The sequence below is a fragment of the Rattus norvegicus genome, chromosome 19, assembly GCF_036323735.1.
Source record: "Rattus norvegicus strain BN/NHsdMcwi chromosome 19, GRCr8, whole genome shotgun sequence".
NCBI lineage: Eukaryota > Metazoa > Chordata > Mammalia > Rodentia > Muridae > Rattus > Rattus norvegicus.
Genome location: NC_086037.1, coordinates 60,174,696 through 60,196,239, shown reverse-complemented (window position 1 = coordinate 60,196,239; position 21,544 = coordinate 60,174,696). Strand labels below are relative to the sequence as shown.

At 46.0% G+C, this 21,544-nt stretch overlaps 1 protein-coding gene and 1 long non-coding RNA gene across 9 annotated transcripts in view; one reads left to right on the top strand and one right to left on the bottom strand.

Moving 5' to 3' along the window:
* The window catches only part of Wwox (WW domain-containing oxidoreductase), a 930,922-nt gene that overhangs the window by 73,084 nt on the left and 836,294 nt on the right, over positions 1-21,544 (bottom strand). The window lies entirely within an intron of this gene.
* On the top strand, positions 930-20,986 carry LOC108348984 (uncharacterized). 6 transcript variants are annotated; one of them, XR_010060484.1, is made up of 8 exons: positions 930-1,903; positions 2,696-2,840; positions 5,822-13,086; positions 13,200-13,290; positions 15,488-15,564; positions 16,067-16,253; positions 17,852-18,388; positions 18,777-20,986. It is a non-coding gene; the product is annotated as an uncharacterized LOC108348984 (long non-coding RNA). The 6 variants fall into 6 exon arrangements; XR_010060485.1 differs by having other exon boundaries at positions 5,822-13,290; positions 16,084-16,253; XR_010060483.1 differs by having other exon boundaries at positions 5,822-13,290.

Here is a 21,544-nt window from a genome sequence, read left to right as displayed (position 1 = left end):
AGGTGACAGATAGTATTGTTAGATAGATAAATGGGGTAAACTGATCTCAGCCATGTCTGACTACTATGGGGGTCCAGATTTTATAATCTGGGCACAGCAAACAGGACCATAGGTGGGTGGGGAGACAGCCCCTACAACAGAAAGATGCTAAAAGTGTCAGACAAGAATTCCCGGGTAGTGGAGTGGTACTTAACCTGAGCAAGGAAAACCAAGTCGTATGGGGAACAGAACTCGGGCTGAAGGGAAGGCTCTGGGCACAGCATGGACCGGCCTTCTTGTTGAATCACTGCAAGCCCCACCCTGAGGCTGAGAAATAGACTGACCATTGTCAGCCTCTCCAGGGGAAAGCGATCATGACTAATTGCTGGTTTTCCTATGAGTGCAATACCTTGCTCTTAGAACGTAAACCCTTCCCCAACTCTAATGGCTCCCTGAAACAATTTCTGGCCTTTGGAAAGTGGAACATCCAAGAAAAACAATCAAGGGCCATTTGAAGGCCCAGGCAGTATTCCAGGGGAATTATTTCTGGCTGTGGACCCTGCCGTGGATCACAGGCCTTGGGCTTTCAATCACGAGGTTGAAAGGTATTCGCAAGAACCCACTGGGTCCAGAGAAACGGTTTGCATAAAACCGTTTTCCTTTCTTGGAATGGGAACCAGTCAGGCCTCATCTAGAATTATTTACTAGTTTCATCCACAAAACTTCAAAGTTTTCTTTTTCCTTGTCTCCCGATGTTGTGCTTGGGTTGCATCCCCCAGGCCACCCTCTACCCCGGTCTTTGGTCTTGTGTTTGTGGAGGCACAGGCTCAGCATCCTCGGGATGGGGTCTTGGGAGCTGGGGCCAGCAGAATCGCACCTGGAAGTCATTAAGAATGTAAGGGGTGGGAAGGGAGGACAGGAAAAGGTGAGAGGGAGGAAGAGGAAGAGAAGCAAGCCAGGGGGTGAGGAGGGGACAGAGAACAGTCCCAGCTTCTTCCCAACACACTGATGCCCCTGCTTCATTATAAGAAGCCTGTGCTAATGACAGCAACGTTCGAAATCAACAGCCAACAAACTGAACACCTAGAAATTCAGGGCTGCTTCCAGATAATGTAAGGGAGCTAACGAGTCATGCTGAGGGAGGGAAAGAAAGAAGGCAGCCTAAACCCAAAGAGTATCCGCCCTAAAACTTCTGCCATCCTAGAACATTGTTTTGAATTCATTTTAATTAGCATACGAGATAACAGGTGTCACTACCCCATTTTCACACTTAAATGATCTCGTGCTTTGCTCGTACGGGGATTATATTGGTAAATGCTAAATGAGCTCGTGGTCTTCAAGTTTTCAAAGATGGCTGTACCAATGATTACTTTTCTGTTGCTATGACAACACATCTGGGAAGAGACTACTTAAGGAAGTGAGAGTTTAAGGAGGCACAGAGAGGATCACATGGCATCGACAGTCAGGAAGCAGAGAGAGATTAAGGAAGATACTCAGCTTCTTCTCTTCTTTAGTCTGGGTCCTCACCGCAAGGGATGGTTCCACCCACTTGTAGGGAGGATGTTCCCTGCTCAGTTAAACCTCTCTGGAATCTGTCTCACAGACATAGCCAAAGGTGTGTGTGGTTTGCATATGCTTGGCCCAGGGTGTGGCACTACTGGAAGGAGTGGGTCCTGTATGACCTTGGAGTAGGTGTGGCCTTGTTGAAGTGGGTGTGGCCTTGTTGGAATAGGTGTGGCCTTGTTGAAGTAAGAATGTCGCTGTGGGTGTGGGCTTAAAGACCCTCATCCTAGCTGCCTAGACATCAATCTTCCACCAGCAGTCTTCAGATGAAAATACAGAACTCTCAGCTCTGCCCGAATCATGCATGCCTAGATGCGGCCATGTTCCCACCTTGATGATGATGGACTGAACCTCTGAACCTGTAAGCCAGCCCCAATTAACTGTTGTCCTTTCTAAGACTTGCCTTGGTCATGGTGTCTGTTCACAGCCGTAAAACCCTAACTAAGACAGTGTTGTCTCATGGACACTCCAATGATGTTACTTATTCCAATGAAGCTGACGATTGAGACTGCTGGCTCTTACAATTACAAAAAAAATGCATTTGGCAAACATTTTTGATGAAGGCTAACATCACTGGATTTGTTTTTGAAGCCTTCCACCAACACCATCCAGTTTGTTAACACCGACTCACTGTGATCCCCCCATCCCGCCTCCCCCATTTCTTCCTGAAAGGAAGTATGGTGACTTTTACGAGGCCCATCGAGGAAATACTACTGTAGGTATTAATGGGTGGGACACAGTGTAAAAGCGGTGTATCACAAGAAGGGAAATATTAGAGTCAAATGCTCCTGCCAGGGAGACCCATAAAATCCGAGGATTTCCTTCCTGAAGCTAGAGGATATTCATATTAACAGAATTGGAATTAGCTGGTAGATGAGAGTTGCAAGTGACCCTTGGCGGTTTATGGTAATAAAATATCATAATAGTCCCCACTCAGTCCCCTCGCCTCTTTCTCCCTCAGGGCTCTATTTCCCTTCCTGGTTTCTGTAAGATGGGGGGAAAGGATTAATTTAATTCAATTGACTTGTTAGATATATCTTCCAGTTTGGACAGTTTGCACACATAATTTTAGAATGTGACAAATAGAATTGCGTTCTTTCTGGGAAGGCCAAGAGGTCGCTGGCATCTACCCACGGAACCATTGGCTTTGCAGGACACTGGGGCCTCCATCACACTTCTGGAAGCTGAGGGGGTGAGATGTGCTGAGTCACAGCCTCAAGTCACGCTGTGAAAGGAGAAGTCAGCCCCTCCCTGCCTGCCCCTGGAATCCATGCCCCCACACCAGCTGGGGACAAAAGGTCAGCTTTTCATAGCCAGCCCTGCTTTCCACGGGATGGGATGTGAGCAGGGAATCAAGTGTGATACTATATACTCTTGGTTTTCCTGAGCTCCACATGAACACCCAGGAACTAACCTTCCCGTTCAGCCGTGCATTCGTTTGTTTTTGAAAAACCAGGCTTTTTAATGATGTTCTCTCAAACTCACTGCCCGGAGTCCAACTATATTTGAACATGTCAAATTTACATTGCTGCATGGGAAGAAAAAAAATTTCACGGTGGAAAACAAATGCTGAAGAGAAATGCATCTAAGTAGTGGACGGCATCGGGCTCATTTCCTACTTGTGCACAAAGTTCTCCACAGTAAGTGAAAAGAATCGAATAGGACACTCGGCCAAGAACAGAGGAAGTCAGGGCAGAGCAGGGGAAGAAAAATAGTTGATGAACATATTGAGATCAGCAAGCCCCACTCATAACTGCAGAGTGAAATTTTGAAATGTTAGGCTTTTAAAACACCGATTAAAAACGTTTTAAAGGTAAATAAATGTTGGTGGACTTTTACAGTATGACCCATTGTTACATTTTGGGATTTTAATTGTATGTGTCTGTCTGACTACCTACATGTATGTAATGTGCCACGTGCATCCTGAGGCCCTTGAAGACCTGAGGAGGGTATTAGATCCCCCAGAACTAGAGTTATGGATGGTTGCGTGCCACTACGTGGGTGCTAAGAATTGAACCCTGGTCCTCTGCAAGAGCAGCCAGTGTTTATTAACTCCTGAGACATCACTTTAACACTCCACTTTTTTTTTTTTTTTGCAAGAGTGGGGGTTGAACGCAGGGCCTCCTACCCATGCTAAGCACATACTCTACCAGCGAGCTATACCTATATTATAGCCAGTCTAGGACTATTTTTTATTTTTCTAGTGCTAGACATTTAACTCAGGGCCTCAAGCATCCATCGCTGAGATAGTACCCTAGTTGCATCCTGAACCTTTGGACAAGCACAGCCTGGTCATCATTGTGGCTCCGGCAGGCACAGTCAGGATGGAACAGGCCCCTCCTTCACTTTTGTTTACACAGATAGCGTAAGCTCCAGCCTTTTTGTTTTTTCCTGGAATACTTGTACGAATTCATCATATTTTATAGTAATCTCTCCTTTGGAAAACATCAAAAGAAACCAATTCTGATTTTGAAAATAAAAATTAGTGTGAAGGTTTTTGGAGAGAAACGCTTGCTGGAGACTGACCAAGGTCAGTCCATTACTGCCCCGTGTTCTATCCGAATTCTACACACCTAGTTAAGTAATATGTCTGCCTAACTCCCGTTAGGAAAATGTGGAGCATGTACTGACTTTTAAAACTACTGAAACGGTGTAGAGCACTCCAGTGCCAGCCATGAACAAGGGCAGCAGGAACACACAGTAGGGCTTACGTTTCATAAGGCCTCATTCCGTGTCATCAAAAAAAAAAAAAACCCGAACCGCATATGCCATTAAAATTAAAACAAATAAACGAACAACAATATAGAGGAAAATTGATGTAAAGAGCCTTAGTATAAACACATGAAAATGAAAGCCACCTCTTTCCCCACCTCCTGTTCGAAACTTTACGACCTTCTTTTCAAGGACTTTTTGTTCCTCTTGCAGTGTGAGCAGGGGTCAGGGTTTGGGAGCGACAGTGATCTATGCACCCACAGCCACTGAAAAAGCACATAATGGGGTTCCCTGGGAAAGCTGAGTCCCTTTGAATTCCAGAAAGATCCTGGGTTGTTAAATGATTTACCTGAGCAGGGAGAAGTGGCTCCATTGTCAAGAGCGCTTGCTGTTTTTGCAGAGGATCCGAGAATTTGGTTCCCAGCATCTATGTGGCAGCTCACGGTTGCTTGTAACTCTGGTGCCAGGAGATCTGACACTCCTTTTTTTTTTTTCCTCCATCTTTATTAAGTTGGGTATTTCTTATTTACATTTCAATTGTTATTACCTTTCCCGGTTTCCAGGCCAACATCCCCCTAACCCCTCTCCCTCCCCTTCTCGATGGGTGTTCTCCTCCCCATCCTCCCCCCATTACCGCCCACTGGGGGTTCAGTCTTGGCAGGACCAAGGGCTTCCCCTTCCACTGGTGCTCTTACTAGGCTATTCATTGCTACCTATGAGGTTGGAGCCCAGGGTCAGTCCATGTATAGTCTTTGGGTAGTGGCTTAGTCCCTGGAAGCTCTGGTTGGTTGGCATTGTTGTACATATGGGGTCTCGAGCCCCTTCAAGCTCTTTCAGTCCTTTCTCTGATTCCTTCAACAGGGGTCCCATTCTCAGTTCAGTGGTTTGCTGCTGGCATTCACCTATGTATTTGCCATATTCTGGCTGTGTCTCTCAGGAGAGATCTACATCCGGTTTTGTCACTGTTCTACTTCTGTAGTCACCAGGCTTGTGCATGGGGCACATATACAAATGCAGACAAAAGAGTCATACACATGAAATAAATAACACAATGTTCTAGGTTCTAGGTAAAGGGCAAGGTCGGGGCAGGGGGATGACTGGGGGTAGAAATTACAATATGCATTCCATTAGCTCAGTACAATGTATGGCTTCACTCACTGGATTATACAAATAAAGCTGTTAAACTAATAATAAAGAACTTGACTGCGTACCATGCTAACTGGGATGGGTGGAGGGGAAGAGGGAGCTGTACCCTAGAGTCAGAAGACAGAAGCAAGCTAGAAAGGTTACCAGCATGCCTGCAACTTCTTTGTAAAAACTTCTTTATGAGGAGGCAGAAGGAAAATCTCGCTGAGGCTTCTGCCTGCCAGGATTCTGAAATCTAAGGAGAGGAACAAACCCCAGGCATCCCTGAGGAAGCTGAGGCAAAGGCCCGGCCAGCAGGCCCACCACAAACCAGCTCCTCCTCTATCTGGTTCAAATCCCAGTGTAAAACACATTGATGTGATAAAGAGTTAGACCTGTTTCTTTTGGCCACTTCAACAATCCAGATACTCTCTTTCAGCAGGGTCGGGACGTCGGACAAGCTGCACGTTCACAACTGAACTTAGAAAGAAGAGGGTGAAGGAGAGGATGAAGGCACTTCACTTTTGTAAAGCACTTTGCAAATGACAGTATAAGGACTGACTTCAAAAGGTTATATGGGATTTATTTGGTTGTCTTATTTTTTTAAGGAAAAATAAAAAGGGTGTTTGAGGGACAAAAGGAAACCACAGAGAGAAAAAGGACCCAGTGTGGAGGACGACCCAAAGTTCAGATGGTTCCTGCAAGATCGTGAGAGATTTGGCCAATCTCTTTCCCAAGTAAATGCTGGTTATTTTGGATGACAGAGCAGCGTTCATTTAACACCTCCCGTGGCTGTTTGAGGTTGTTTGTCCTGAATGGTTCTATAAAGAGAGAATTATTCTTAATCAGGATTCATCACCTACAGGTTCCAAAGCTGAGAGTTAACCTAATCCTGCCTGAGAAAAAGCTGACGTCTGCTCTTTCAAGTTTACCTTTTTGACTGCAAACTTAAATTTGACTGACAAAGCCAAGGGCGATGATGGCCCATGCCTCTGCTCGGCACTCAGGAGGCAGAGGAAGGAGGGTCACCACAAGTTCAAGGTCAATCTTGTGTACATAACATGTTCTAGGCCAGCCAGGGCTACACAGCCAAACACTCTCAAAACGGACAAAAACAAACTTATACAGCCAAGTGAGGTCGTGGAGTCTTTCAGGGGTCTGGAGAATGGCTTGGCTGGCATTAGTGGATAAAGTGGTTGCTAGGCAAGCATGAAGTTGAATCGCCAAGAAGGTTGGGAGAGAGCACACACCTGTAAGCCCAGCCCTGGGAAGGGGAGACAGGAAGATTCCTGAGACTGGACGGCCAACCAGTATAACCTAACCAGCGAGCTTCAGATTTAGTGAGAGACCTTGTCTCAAAAATTGAGGTGCAGAGCAAGCGTTAACCTTTGACCTCTACTCCGGTGCACACAGGCACAGGCACGCGTACCCATACATACAGGTATGATTGCTTGCCAATACAGAAGAGAAAGTGTTAGAGCTGCTTGTTTTGATCACATGCAGTATGTGTGTGTGTGTGTGTGTGTGTGTGTGTGTGTGTGTGTGTTTCTGCATGTGTTGGGTAGTAGAACTAAAGGTTTCACTCCAGCTTAACCACCTGTTGAAATTAGTATTTGAAGTCAGTTCACGGACAAAGAGACCATGGAAGGAGCAAAACATCTATCCCTCAAGCATGATCTGAACACTACATGGCTGGAGTCAGTACACCGAGGTTCAAAAGTTGGTTTATGGGCTCCTGGGTGGCCAGCCTTGTACTCAACTCTAGACATTCCTGTGGCAATGCCATCCAGGATCATTGCTTAAAATTTCCTAAGTTGTTCGAGCCTACTCAAGGATCTTATTTCTGAGAGAGGAAAAAAAAAAAAAAACAAAAAACGCCACAAACAGCAGTTCAATTTTTCTCTCCTAAGTAGGGAGATGAGTTGTAAAATACCTCAAATCCTCCTGGGTTTGGAGGATCGTTTGCTTTTTCTCGTTTACAAGCAAAGTTTCCTTCCTAAGCACCCATCTCTCTCAGGGGCACACACTGCTTTTGAGGAGAACTTCTTCCTTTGATCTTGGTACTCTGTTTATCCCTTGTACAATGGACCTCTAGGACTCAATAGGCCATCAGCAGGCTGCTAGGACTGCCATCCCTTCAAGAAGATACCATCCTGCGTGGTAGGAAGACCTAGGAGGTAGGGAACAGGGAAGGAAATGTGTGGCTCCCAAGTTCATAGGAGGCTCGTCACCTCAGGATCTTTACTGGTGGCTGAGAAGGCTGTGGTCTCCGGAATTCGACCCTTGCTCCTTCCTACTGCAAGGGTCCCAGGTCCTCCCGGCCAGCCCTCCAGCAGTAGCTCATTGCCCTACAACTTGAGAATCCATCAGAACAGCCAGGGAACTGGCGTTCTTAATGACAGTCACATGAGAACCCATCTCCACACTCTGAGGATTCCCATTTGGACGAAGCCCAGACCGGAAGCACTTTTTGAGTCCCAGTTTACTCTGAGTTCATTTGCTATTGGGGTGCCTAACTGACCAGCCATTGGAGTGTAGACCATGAGACCATAGTGTATCCCCCTGAGTGGGAAGAGAACGTCAAACAGGACAGGCAAGGGCCCTGCAATCCTGACTCTTGGTTTTTAAGTCTTCCCAAAGAACCTCTAGGAAGCACTAAGTAACCTCATGCATGAGAGAGAATCTTCCCAGCCTCTTCAGGACCTGATCTTCATTTTGTATACATACAAATGCACTGATGTATAAGTCATACTAGCTGTAATGTTTGCTATTATTTAATATTTCCTTGTACAGTGTAATCTTCTCAGGGTTGAGTAGCAGTCACTACAGTAAGTACTTAAAAATGTGTGTGTGTGTGTGTGTGTGTTGTGTGTGTGTGTATACAAACACATATGGATATATTAAAAAGCCTCTTTTTTCAGGGTATTTTATCTCAGCAACAGAAATTAAACTATGGCATGGGGAGATCAAGAGGGGTGACTACAACCAAAGTACATTATAAACGCATACCCATCACTAATTATAACTAATATATGCTGATAAAACATGTAAAGGGGGCTGGAGACATTGAGTAAGAGGTAAGTGCACTGGTGGTCTTTCAGAGGACCCAGGTTCCATTTCTACTCCCAAGTAGCAGCTCATAACTATCTGTAACTCCAGTTCCAGGGGATCTGGCACCCTTGGCTGACCTCCACTGGCACTGGACAAGCATATGGTACACAGACACACAAGGAGGGAGAATATTCATATGCTTAATTTTTGAATTAAACACTTAAATTTTTTAAGGAAGTGTCCCTGACATCTTAGGTGTTAAGCCATCACAATGTCTAAAGTATCAGTCCTATTACATACAAAGCATTGTTTTCTTTTTTTGTTGGACATATTTTTTATTTACATTTCAAATGTTATTTCCTTTCCCAGTTTCCCGTCCATAAGCCCCCTATCCCACCTCCCTCCCCTTCTTCTATACGGGTGTTCCCCTCCGCATCTGCACCCCCAATATTCCCCTACACTGGGGGGGTTCCAGCCTTGGCAGGACCAAGGGTTTCTCCTCCCATTGGTGCCCTACAAGGCCATCCTCTGCTACATATGCAGCTAGAGCCATGGGTCAATCCATGTATAGTCTTTGGGTAGTGGTTTAGTCCCTGGGAGCTCTGGTTGGTTGTCATTGTTATTCTTATGGGGTCGCAAGCCCCTTCAGCTCTTTCAGTCCTTTCTCTAATTCCTCCAACAAGGGTCCTGTTCTCAGTTCAGTGGTTTGCTGCTAGCATTCGCCTCTGTATTTGACATGCTCTGGCTGTGCCTCTCAGGAGACATCTATTTCCAGCTCCTGTCAGCAAAAACATTGTTTTCTGCGGTCTAAAATTAATGTATGCAGCTTTAAAGTACGACCATTCACTAATTTTGTTACTATTTTAAAAATCAGATAGTTAGAAGTGAGCGTTCCTTCATATACAACTTACACAAACTACATCTTAACTTTGAACCCAAAAGTTTATAAACTCGGGACCAGCTCATTCTCTTTGCCTCAAAATGTGTGACCCCATCTGCAAAGCCATTCTGCAGAGACAGAGATCTAGAATTCTCTGTTAGCATACAGAAAATTACATCTTTAACCCAGAGAAGGGTGACCAGGCCTTTGGCTCTGGCTTGCCTCACATTGGCTTACAGTTGTGCCTATGTGTGAGATACGGGATGCCAGCCTGGGTTTCCTGACTGGCAATGGAATCCAAACCTTCACTGGGGCCACTTTTTATTTTCCTGGTCGAATTGTGAACTAACTGATGGAAAGATATGCAGCCTCTCTGCTTAGCTCTCTAGCTGCTGATTTCAAACCCACCCCTGCCAGTTTACAAATGTACTTTTCAAATTCAATCAGATGTACTCACCCTAATGGTTGAGAAACCATTTGGTTGTTGTGGACTAGATTCCTCCAGTTTGGTGAAATCCATTTTGGAAAATAAACCCCCTGCCCCTTCTACCCACCCTAGCTACTGCTGGAGTCAACAAGTCAGAAAGCCTAGGACGGAAAAGAAACCCGGTCTAATCTGTTCAACCACACAACAGCTGTGTGAACCTGGCAGAACCATTTAACCTCTCTATTGACCCTCAATTTTCTTACCTGTGACAGGAACAATAAGGGCTTTATGAGGTTTCTGGGAGCATTTAGAAAATGTATTTCAGCTATTAAACCTATTATTTTTAAGAACTGGTTTGCTTTTTAGAGATTTGGGACTCGCGAAATTAGGTGCATGATAGTCTACCATGGGTTGGCATGGTAGGCAAGATCTCTGAATAGGGCCAAGGTAAAAGGGGTTTCCAGAAAGAACAGAAGGTTTCTTGCTCACCGTGGCACCATCTTCCCCATCTCTCTGTCTTTCCTTCTTATTGGATAACAGCACTGAGTAGGGTCAAAATAACTGTCAGCATTCCCCTGCCTCATAAGTCACTCCCAATTCCTCCTCAGCAGCAAGCCTATCTGATGCCTTTTTCTTCTCTCGCTTGTACATCAGCCCAGGACAAACACACTGCCCTGTGGACAAAGGCACATTACATAGATGTGTGGCCTTCAGTCTGCTCTGTGTGGCCTTCAGTGTGCTTTACTCTTCAGGTACATCTTCTGTGGCCCCAACGTTTCTCCTTAAGGATATTCAGGGGCCATGCACTAGCTTCCTACAACATAGTCTCCCCATCTCCGCCCAAGGGAGGAGGCCAAGAAGTATTACTCTCCCTGTCCTATTCTGTACAATGGGAATGGCAAGCAGAGCATCCTTTGCGCAGGACAACCGGTCTCCATCTATAAAAAATGACCAATGCGTGCATCTCTAGGCTCCATCCTGCAAATCTGCTCAGAAGCGTGGGAAATGCCTTCTGCAAGAGGTTACCTGTGGCAGCACAATTTGCAAGGGCAGGAGATTGGGAACAACCCAGATGTCATCAACAGGGAAGTAGTTCAGTGAATTATGAAATATCCGTGCGGGGACATAGTCGCCAGTTGTTAAAAAAAAATGAAGACATCATTTCTATGCTGATTTGGGGCCACCCCTAAGATATATTGTCACGTGGAAGAAATGAAGTATTATAGGACAGGGAGAACATTAACAGAATAACACATCACCGCATCACTGCATAGAGGTGTCTATGAGATGCACAGAGAAATGATAACAGAGGTTCAGGAGAAGAGTAGGCAAGAAGGAATTTGGAGATTCTGTAGGGTAGAATATATGTACATGTATAAGAACGATGTATAGATAGATACATAGACACATCCACATGCTGTCTTTTGTCGTCTACTTTTTTATATTTAACCACAGGAAGACATTTCTATTCAAAAGTAAATATTTTAACCACACATCTCATCTTTACTTTAAAATGTTTCTATGCTGTATGTGTGCGTGTGTGCACATGCGTGTGTGCATGTGTGTGTGCACATACATGCATGCAGCTTCATAAAGGTGTGAGCGTATGTGCAGCAAGTGCAGGGGAGGCCAGAAGAGAGTGTCACGCCCCCTGGAGCAACAATGATAAGTGGCTGTGAGCTGCCCAAGGTGGTTGCTGGGAATCTGACTCGTCTTCTCCAAGACAACGAGCCCCTCTGACCACTGAGCAGTATCTCTGGCCCCTGCATGTATTTCTCAATCTTAAACTTAAAAACTAAATCCAAGTTTTTAAAAAGGCATTGCCTATGTTGTACCTTCCCTAGACGGGGCAGGCACACTGTTCTACCTTCAGCTTCCATTAGCTTGCACACAGAGATCCCCAATCCCCCTGGGATTCCTTCTGTCTTAGTTCCATTGTTTGGAGTTCAGGGTCCACCTCTGACCTCCCAGTTCGGCTTTCCTACCTGCTGGATGTACGGTATTCTGTACGTCCATTTCCTGGAGCTGAGTAACCTATCGTGAATACTTACTTGTCTGTCCTTTTTTCACCTTGGTAACCATTCTTCTGTCCTTCTGTTAATATGATTCTCCTGCCTTTCCAAATTAAGTTCTATCTGACTCCAAAGATTAGCTGCTTCCCTTCCTGCCCCCTTCCATTCCTCCCTCGCTCTTTGTCTCTGTCTTTCTCTGTGCATATCTCTGTATTGCTGTTTCTTTGTGTATATGCATGTACGTGTGTGTGTGTGTGTGTGTGTGTGTGTGTGTATTCATAGGGAAATCCAGTAAATATTTGACAAGTGAAAAAGGAACTTAAGGTAACGAAGAGATAATGATACTTCTCTGAGGTAGGAATTATGGTAGGAATAATACACGAAAGTAAACGTATTTAAAGTGTGTACTGGTACTGTTATCGGTAACTGTAGTAATATGCATTTGGCATATTTTCTCTCTGCCCTTAGAACGATGGGCATGATGGTCGCTCTCAAGACCTCTCCCTGTTAAAGCTGTGAAGTACCCCCATCCAAATGGAGTCTTGCCCAGAATCTGTCCCATTGGGAGACACAATGACACACTGAACTCCGGTTAAAGCTAATCTCTCTGCAGTTGGATGCAGGCTGAAGTCTACTTCATCTCAGACTTGCTGTTAGTCATCTCATAAGAAAATGTCGCTTGAAACATGGCCAGATTCCCTAGCTGTTATCAGGTCAGGATTTAGGTAACATACTCTCTTCTGGAAGCTTCATTTGCATGTCCCAAATCATCCTTGCAAACCATTTATCTCCCCACACTATTGGATGTTGTAAGCATTTGGGAAGCATTCTCAGGGTGTTTGAAATCAACAAGGCAATTAGGCAGGTTTTAAAGGAGTCAAAAATACAATTGACGGCACTTTGGAAACGTCGATGAGATTTTCAGCCTGGCAGACCATGCCGGCAATGGAGTGTTTGTGAGGAAATTTTAACACGAGTTTAAATATGCATCATTTGGAACTTCGGAATTGATTTTCAAACTGAAAAATGGGCAGAGCAGAGAGCCCCAAATACTTTGGGAGAAATATTCCTCTAGAAAAAAATAAGTGTATATTTGGAGTCGGAAAGAAATAGATTTTAATCCCAGATGTGTGACAAGAAAACGAGCAATTTTGGGAAAGTCAATTATTCTCTGAGAATTTGTTTTCTCCCGTTTAGAAATGAGGTCAGCGCCGCCATCTTTAATTAACATCCACCAGCATCCAACAAGCTTTCGTGAACCTTCCTTCTCACTCTTCTCCTCTTTGGGGAGCTGCACTGGTTTTGGTTTCAAGAAAACGTCTATGGTTGCACATTTGGTAAGCACTTCAGACCGCCTTGGTCAAAGTGCATTAAGACACACACATCAAGGCCTGCTTCCCTACACTAAATAGCATAAACCTATCTGCCGCCTCCCTTCTGCCACCAACAGTGACAACGATGGAAGAGGGCTGAGGACCGCACTCAGGGCTCCACAGGAAAGATATGGAGAGATGGACCCCAACTTTCACAGGGCATGTCAGGTAAGGTGGTCTTTGAATGACCTTCGTTTCCTGTCATTAACAACCCCCGCCCCCAATAAGGAAACTAACTCAGCTCGGTTGCATTGTTAGGAGAGCTGGGATGTAGCTCAGTTGGAAGAATGCTTGCTGAGCGTTCATGAAGGGAGCCCAGAACTTGGTCCCCAGCACCACACACATTGGGAATAGATGATCCCAGCACTTGAGAGGTGGAGTCAAGAGGATCAAACATTCAAGGTCACCCTGTGCTACTCGGGGAGTTCAAGGCCAAACTAGGCTATATGAGACTTGTTTCAAAATAAAAGCCACGATGATTACTTACGTCCCACTATGCTTTCCAATAAACTAGTCTTTCTTTTTTCCCTTCAAGTCTATGAATAAAACAAACCCTGTCACTATTGGAGATCGACTTCCACTCCAGTGCGGTGCTTTTAAGACCATTTGCCAAGCATGCCGCACCATTTGACCAGTTCTGGGGCAGGGGGCATGCTCTAATTACTGATTGTGGAGTTCGGTATCTATAGCAACAGGCAGAATTGACAACAGGAAGCTTTGCCCTCTGGGGCACCATCCGAAGTTTATAAAATCAACTGGAGGCCAAGGCTATAGTTAATCAGGCGGGCTTTCGGAGGCAGGAGCTCCTGGTCCACACTTAAACGGAACGAGATTATTTAATAAGACAATCGCAGGGTTGGAGATGGCAGAGTTTATTTAGCTGTGCTTTGCTGGGCCTCTCGGAGTAATTTCTCCTAATGGCACTGATTCGCTTGTGAATCCAGGCAAGCAGGAGAGCCAGGGAGGGTATTGGTTTAATCAGACCACCGACACTGCCTACTTCTAAAGGGTGGCTGCCATGCATCAATCTATTCTACTTGATTCGTTAATCGGATGGTGAGGGGGTATGAATTTTCCCAGGATCAAGAATGCTGTCTGACAGGATTCTTTATAGTACTTCTGCTTTTAACTGGCATTAATTCAGTTCACTCCCTTTACTTCATGTTCCCACAGCTGACAGGTGAGGCTTTGGATTCTATATCACACTGTCTGAGAAAGGTACGGGAGGGAGAAATCCTAGAGACTGGGACTCAAGCTATTTTGATCACAGTCTCTGCTTCCTACGGAACAGGGCCACCAAAGGGTTGTTGGTTCCTACGGGGTCTCAATGTCATCATTCACTAATTTGGGGAAAAATATACTGTCATGGAGCGATGGAGAACTTATACAAGGGTGAGCCCACCACAGTGTCTGGGAACAGGATGAAAGCACTCGCTGCCCAAAGATGAGGAGCGGCACCCACTGAAATTCGATATATGGACAGTGACAGGTAGATCATGGGCCATCATTGGACAGACACCCCAACTGAGTCAGGTTACACTAGGCTTAGAGAGGGACCCTATCTCAAAACCTAAGGTAGAGAGTGGTCAAGGAAGATATTTGACGCCTATCACTGGCTTATACGCACGCACGCACGCACGCACGCACGCACGCACGCACGCAGTGTTTCTTCATCTGCCAGCATTGTTTTCCACGGCAAGGTGGATGCATCGAAACCAGTTTTGCAGGGTAAGGTGTTAAGCTTCATAGCATCCTATAGCCCCAGCTATATCTGCCTCTATACTCTAAAAAGGCATCCATGCCTAGATCCGTAGCTCTTATGTCCTCTTCTAAGGCCAGAGACAGTGAATTCAGAGACAGTGAATTCCCACCAGGCTTCACGCATGTCCAGCTCACTTTGCTGATGGGACACTGTGGCTTTCCTGGCCCCGCCCTTTTCTCTCATCTACAGCAGGACTGTGATTGAAACCACTGGCCAGGCACAGGCATACAATGACAGGATTTGGCCTCCTCCTCCTGTGGGAGGAGATCCTCTTTGGAAAGTTCAGGTTTTCTTTGTGTTCGTGAAGACAAAGGAAGACCAGAGTGGCTCTTGGTTCCTGCATTGGGAGCAGTGACTCTGTGGATGTTGGGGCCACAGAACAGAGTTAGTCACTATCTTTGCCCCATGGAGCCCCAGCTGGGCTCCAGGAGACTTACTACATGGGGCAGCCACAGAAGGAAGCCCACGCTGTAAAATCAGTCAGATTCCCAAGGTGAAGCCAGAAGTAAGTGAAGTATTGTGACCTTTCTCCCCAAAAGGTGCACCAGACCCAGGCCTTCCACCGTCAACTTGGCTCTTCTAATTGTATCTTCCTTGGCTTAGGCTTAGAGGTTTCCACAGCGAAGGGCCTGGATGCTGAGGCAGAAGCAAAGAGAAGGGGAGATGTAAGCAAAGAATTGGTAAGGAGAGAGAGAGAAAGAAGAGGGAAGGAGAGAGGAAGGAATAAGAGACAGGGAGGGAGGTGAAGTGGGAAAAGAGGAGAGAAAGAGGAAAGAAGAATGCAGAAATGGGGAAAGAAAAGAAAGAGAAGGAGATGGAGGGAAGGGAAAAATAGAAGGAGAGAGGAAGGGAGAAAGAAGAAAGAAAAAAGGAAGGGAGGGAGGGAGGAAGAGAAAACGAGGCAAGAAAGAAGAAAGGGGAAACAGGAAAGAGGGAAGAACGGAAGGAACAGGAGGAAGATGGGGAGGCTCCTCTCTAACACCTTTTCCACGCCCCAACTCTCCGCTCCTAACACTGGAGACCATGAGGCATTTGGAAGCTTTATTGCTTCAATAGGCAGGGTAAGGAGGTTAATGCCAGCCTTAACGAGGGAGTCGTTTCTCTCTCCCTCCCACCTTCTCTCTTTCCGTTTTTTTGGCTCAGCCTAAATTTCTAACACTACCTGGTGAAATGTATATACAGCTTTTAATTGTACCCAGAGGCAGCACAACTTCATAGAGGGCTTGCAGCGAGTGGCGGAGGATTTGAGAAACAGCTGTGTTCCCGGCCCGCGTGCTCCGAGGTGGAACAGCGCCGTCAGCACCTGCACCCGCTGAGCGTACACCCTCACGCCCCACACGCGTGTGCACAGCTGGGACCCATCCGGCTGGTGAGGAATTAATACTCTTAACTTGGTATTTTATTGTACCTGGGGGAGCCTGATGCTGTATTAAATCTGTAACATATTGGTTGGATTTGTTGAGTATTAGAGTTACTGGGGGTGGGATACTGGGGGGTGTGGGTGTGGGTTGGATATTCCACACAACATACACACACACTCAAACACACACAACACAACCTCTTTTCCAATGCTGAGGATAAATTGTTTTAATATCCGATGTTCGGTTTATTTATTATTAGAGATGAGAGGCTGCTTTTGAGGATGAATGGAATGGTTCCCAGCACGATCTAGTGCCTTCAGAATCCTAGCATGGTGTAGAATTTGGAGACTCTTTCTTCTCAGTAATTTACCAATGCCTGCTTCCCTGGGGAAGCAGATAGAATTACCCCCCCCCAACACACACATAGGCATGCACACACACATACACACACACATACACACACACACACACATAGGCATGCACAATACACAGGCACACACACACACACATACTCACACACATATACAGGCACACACACATACACGCACACACACACACATAGGCATGCACACATACACAGGCACACACACACATACACACATAGGCATGCACACATACACAGGCGCACATACACACACACACATAGGCATGGACACATACACAGGCACACACACACATACACACATAGGCATGCATACATACACAGGCACACACACACATACACACATAGGCATGCATACATACACAGGCACACACACACACATAGGCATGCATACATACACAGGCACACACACATATACACATAGGCATGCACACATAAATAGGCACACACATACATAGGCATGCACACATACACAGGCACACACACACACACACACACAGAGGCACGCATGCACAGGCACACGAACACACATACACACACACTGGGGAGACCCCTTGATGCAATCTTTGAACTATGACCACAACCCAACCCCTCTCAGATACCATTTCATATTTCCTGGGATGGTTTCATGATCTCAAGATGTCATGCAAAGTGAGAATCTGGGTTACCTTCCTAAGGAAGGAGCCTCGTGATGTCACCTCCACCTAAGTCATGAGAACACTACGGATACCTTTGGAGTTCAGCTGACTTTTTCTTTAAAGCAAGCTTGACCTATTTGGAGAGTTCTAAGCCAATGAAAGACCCTCCCTGTCTCAGTAAAATAAATGGAGATGGTGTCTGAGGGAGGACCTGAGCTGACCTCTGGCCTTAGGGCACATGCAACACACACACACACACACACACACACACACACACACACACACACACACCAAAGGCAGAGGAAAATTTCAGACTGATCAAAGCAGAAGAGACCATGAGACCACAGAAACAGAGACTCGATTAGTGCCACTACAAGTCAAGGAACGGTGAGACCTAGCAGAAGCCAGGATAGGAATGAATCACCCTCTATTAAAGTCTCTAGCAACAGCAGCACGTTCAGGTTCCTTAGCTCCCAAACACGAGTTCACAAATACCTATTTTCAACTACCTAGCTTCTGGAGATTTATTATAGTGTCCACGGGATATGAATGCAGGGTCTTTTGCTCTGGGCACCATGTGAAATAGATGCCGCTGTTAATAAGAGTTCCTGGCAAGAGGTCACCATACACCCTGGGCACTGTGGAAGTACAGAAAGGGTCGTCCATGGAAGGAAGACTGCCATGCTTCTGATGTGTGGCTACCAGGCCCTGCCTTCAAGGACATAGTCGTTTAGTGTCTCAGAGAAGCTTGTCACTGTGAGTCACATTTCCAAGGGTGATGTGGGGAAGTGGGCGGTGTGCTGACCTCTCTCCTGACCAGTTCCGGTCCTTGCTGGACTGTTTTCTACACGTGTACCTTTGGCAAGTGATTATAACCGTTACCTGATGAGACTGCAGTGGCGACACCATTTGAACAGCGGGGTCCCTGACCAGCGTTGATGCTTGCTTGTGTAACTTGCTAACTACAAGGCAGCTACAGAAACTCGAGAGTTGCAAGTGGGGGCCCAGTTCTGAGAGAGCATCACCTCCAGAAGATGCTACCACCCCATCTCCCAAAGCATGCTTTCCTCCACAAATGTATGGAAATCTCTTTAGATGGATGGCATCTGATCCAAATGGCCAGGTGAATGTCACAAATTAAATTTTTGCTCTTTCTTCAGAGTCTCCAATTCTCCCTCTTTCGGGCATTAAACAATAAGCCCCCAAACCAACAATAACTTGCCACTTGTTTGTTTATTGTATTAGGAATGATTTTTTTTTTAAAAAAAGAATATGCATTCAATACTGGCTCAAAGAAACCAGACTCTTAAAGGCTGATTTTGCTCATTTAAATTGCGACCAATCTTTTGGAAAAGCAATTTGGCAATATGACTCAGGAACCTTTAGAAAAAAATTGTGCCCAACCTTTGACCTAGTAATTCCATTTCTGGGAATCTATCCTAAGGGCATAATGGGAACTGTGGAAACTGCTTTATGCACAGAGATGTTTATCAGAACACTCTTTCTGACAGCAAAAGTATTTAAAACCATTTAAATGCTCAATGGTACGGAAGAGGATAAGCGGATGCATTTCCTCCAATAAGAACGGCAGCGAAGTCTTTGTAACAACAAGATGGGATGTATGTCAAGAAAATTTCGACGCAGCATCCCAGATGTGTGGAGGTGGGTGATCGCAGCAGGAGGACAGAAAAAAAGACCGGGAGGCACACACATGCTAATCGTGGTTACTTACAGCAGACAGAGTGTTTCTTTCTCTCCCTTTCAAAGATAAAGACCTCTCTGCTGAACTTACATATGTGTTCGCTCTTTTGTTGGCCACTTAAACAATTCAGAGCCTATGCGGTCTTTCCTCTGTGACCTCATCTTTCTCTATACCAGCTGGAAGTCTCTACCCTGGTCCTTTAATCCTTGGAGGGTTCTCTTGGTTCAAGGTCCAAGGTAGGACCGGAGGCTATCCAGGGACCGTCTCCAGGCACATACCCTTGTGTCATTTGTTGATCCCTGGTGAGACTTTACCTTAGTTACTGGCTTGTATTGAGTCTCTGGACTCTGAATGTGGAGTAACTGATGGCCACTGAGGATTTGGTGTGGTTGCTAAGTAGCTTGAAGGCAAGCTGTGTCTTGCTGGTCACAAAAGCAGTTGTACGGTTTACTTCCTGGCCTCCCTCCGGCCTCTAGCTGAGTGGCTCATACCCTGAGTGGCCTCCCTTGCTTCATAGTTGAGGGATAGTTTCAAGGAATTAGTACCTCCCTCACCAATTTCTTACGTGCACCTCTATGAATTGTGCTTATACTGGTGGAGAAATGACTTGGGGGAAAAAAGGTCTGATCAAAGAGGACAGCAGCACTGTGCACCAACAGCCCTGGGGACCAAGGAATATAAAGATAAGAAGCTATTAGGTTTCCAAGGTAGCTGAATGGGAGTAGAGTATCTGCCCTGTGGGGACAAGTCCCTTTCCTGATGGGAGATACATGGGTTCATCAAAGTAGGGTGAAGACCAACATATGGCTTTGCTGGGAAGGCAAATCTCACTCCTGTTGCTGTAATCCTGCGGGTGGTCTGCCTTCCCTCAAGATGTGCCTGATGCTGTCTTTCTCTGAGCACTGCCCTCTGGGTCATCAAGAAGTAGAGGTAAAGGGAGGCATTGAGCTATCTCTCACCTCCGTCCATGACCTCTCACTGTTTGGTCTGCCGCAATCCTGCCTGGGGCTGTTGGTTAATTTGGCAGGAGGGTACATACCGGGAACTCGTAGTTTAAGAGTTTATTCTTCTGGGTCAGGTAGCAAAATCCCACACGGCGAGCGGCTCACACCAGCAGAAATGGGCTCTTCCGCAGTTCAGAGGTCCCTGATTTCGGAATGAAGGTGCTCACAGGGCTGGGCTCCCTCAGAGGCTCTATAGGAGAATTCTTCCTGACTCTCGTTCTGCATCCTTGCCGTTCCTTGGCTTATGTCAGAGTTACTCTCGTCCATGTTCACAAACCTGTTCCTGAATAGTTCACATGCACATGGGCTGGGGCCTCTTCCAATCGCCTTTCCCTTATGAAAATCGCCCATCATTGGATATGTAGGTCACCCTAACTCAGTGTGCCCTCCTCTTGGATTCTACTGAATGGAATTTGGGAAGGGCACACTGTAGTCACAGGAACTAATGACGGTCCCTGGGGCGCTCACTCCTGGATACTCTGGCTCCTGTTTTCAGCCATTTGTCACAATATACATACGCTAAGAAAAGTATACATTCCTCCTGAAATTCCCATTTGGGGTTTCAACCGAGGGGAGTAGGAACACGTGGTTCACCCCACCAAAGATTTACTTGCAAATTGAACACCAGTTGGTGCGGGTGTGGGTTCGAATCCTGCCTCTGCTGTCTCTAGCCTAGGGACAGAGGGGATATCTAATGAGGTCACATGCTATTTGAGCTCATTGCCAGGCATATATAAATCACCCAAAAGTACTCACTATAATTCCACCTTGAGAATGCCATCCAGACCTGCCAGTCACCCCTAAATGCTGAGACCCAAGCTGGAGTTAACAGCACAAAGGGGACTCTAGGCATGAGATACTCCATGTACCTTACTTGGACACCTTTCTTCTGCCTCCCCCCAGATGTGTTCCCATCCCCATAAAGCTAACCCCTCCTCAGCCTCTAACCTGGCCCTTATGTCATTTATCCCTAAAAAAATCTTCTTGTCACCATGGCGAAAGTGCCTTGGTCCAATACCTGCTCAGCCCTTCTTTTAGCAAAGAGAGGCCGGGGTCCCTCGGGCTACGCAGTTGTTCTAGCTACCCCAGTGCCCCTAGGGCTGTCTTATCAAATATAGGACACCCAGTTAAACTTGAGTTTCAGAAATCATGAGTAATTTTCTTCACATAAGCATATTTAAAATCTTACCCTCCCCCCACGTGTGCAGAAATAGATGTCTCAGGAGATGACAGGTGGGAGGTGAGTGATCCAGTCCCTCAGTGACCTGCCTTGATGATGATGGGCTCCCCTGTTCCACCCCCTTAGTCTTCCAGGTGGATTTTAAAAAAAAATCATGTGTACCCTGAAGAAACCATTTAGAAAAACCCTTGCAATGGCTTGCTTCTGCTTCTCCTTCCTCCAACTTCAAGGAAAACAAGGCTGGGCTCCTCCGTGCCCTGACCTCTCATGTCTGTTCTCCAGGGCGGAGCTTGTGTTTTTGCCCTGGAGCCTTCTGCACAATTCTTACAATTATGTATGCATGTGCTTGTGTGTTCAGTCTCTCTATCCCACAGCTCTGTTGTGTCTGAACCA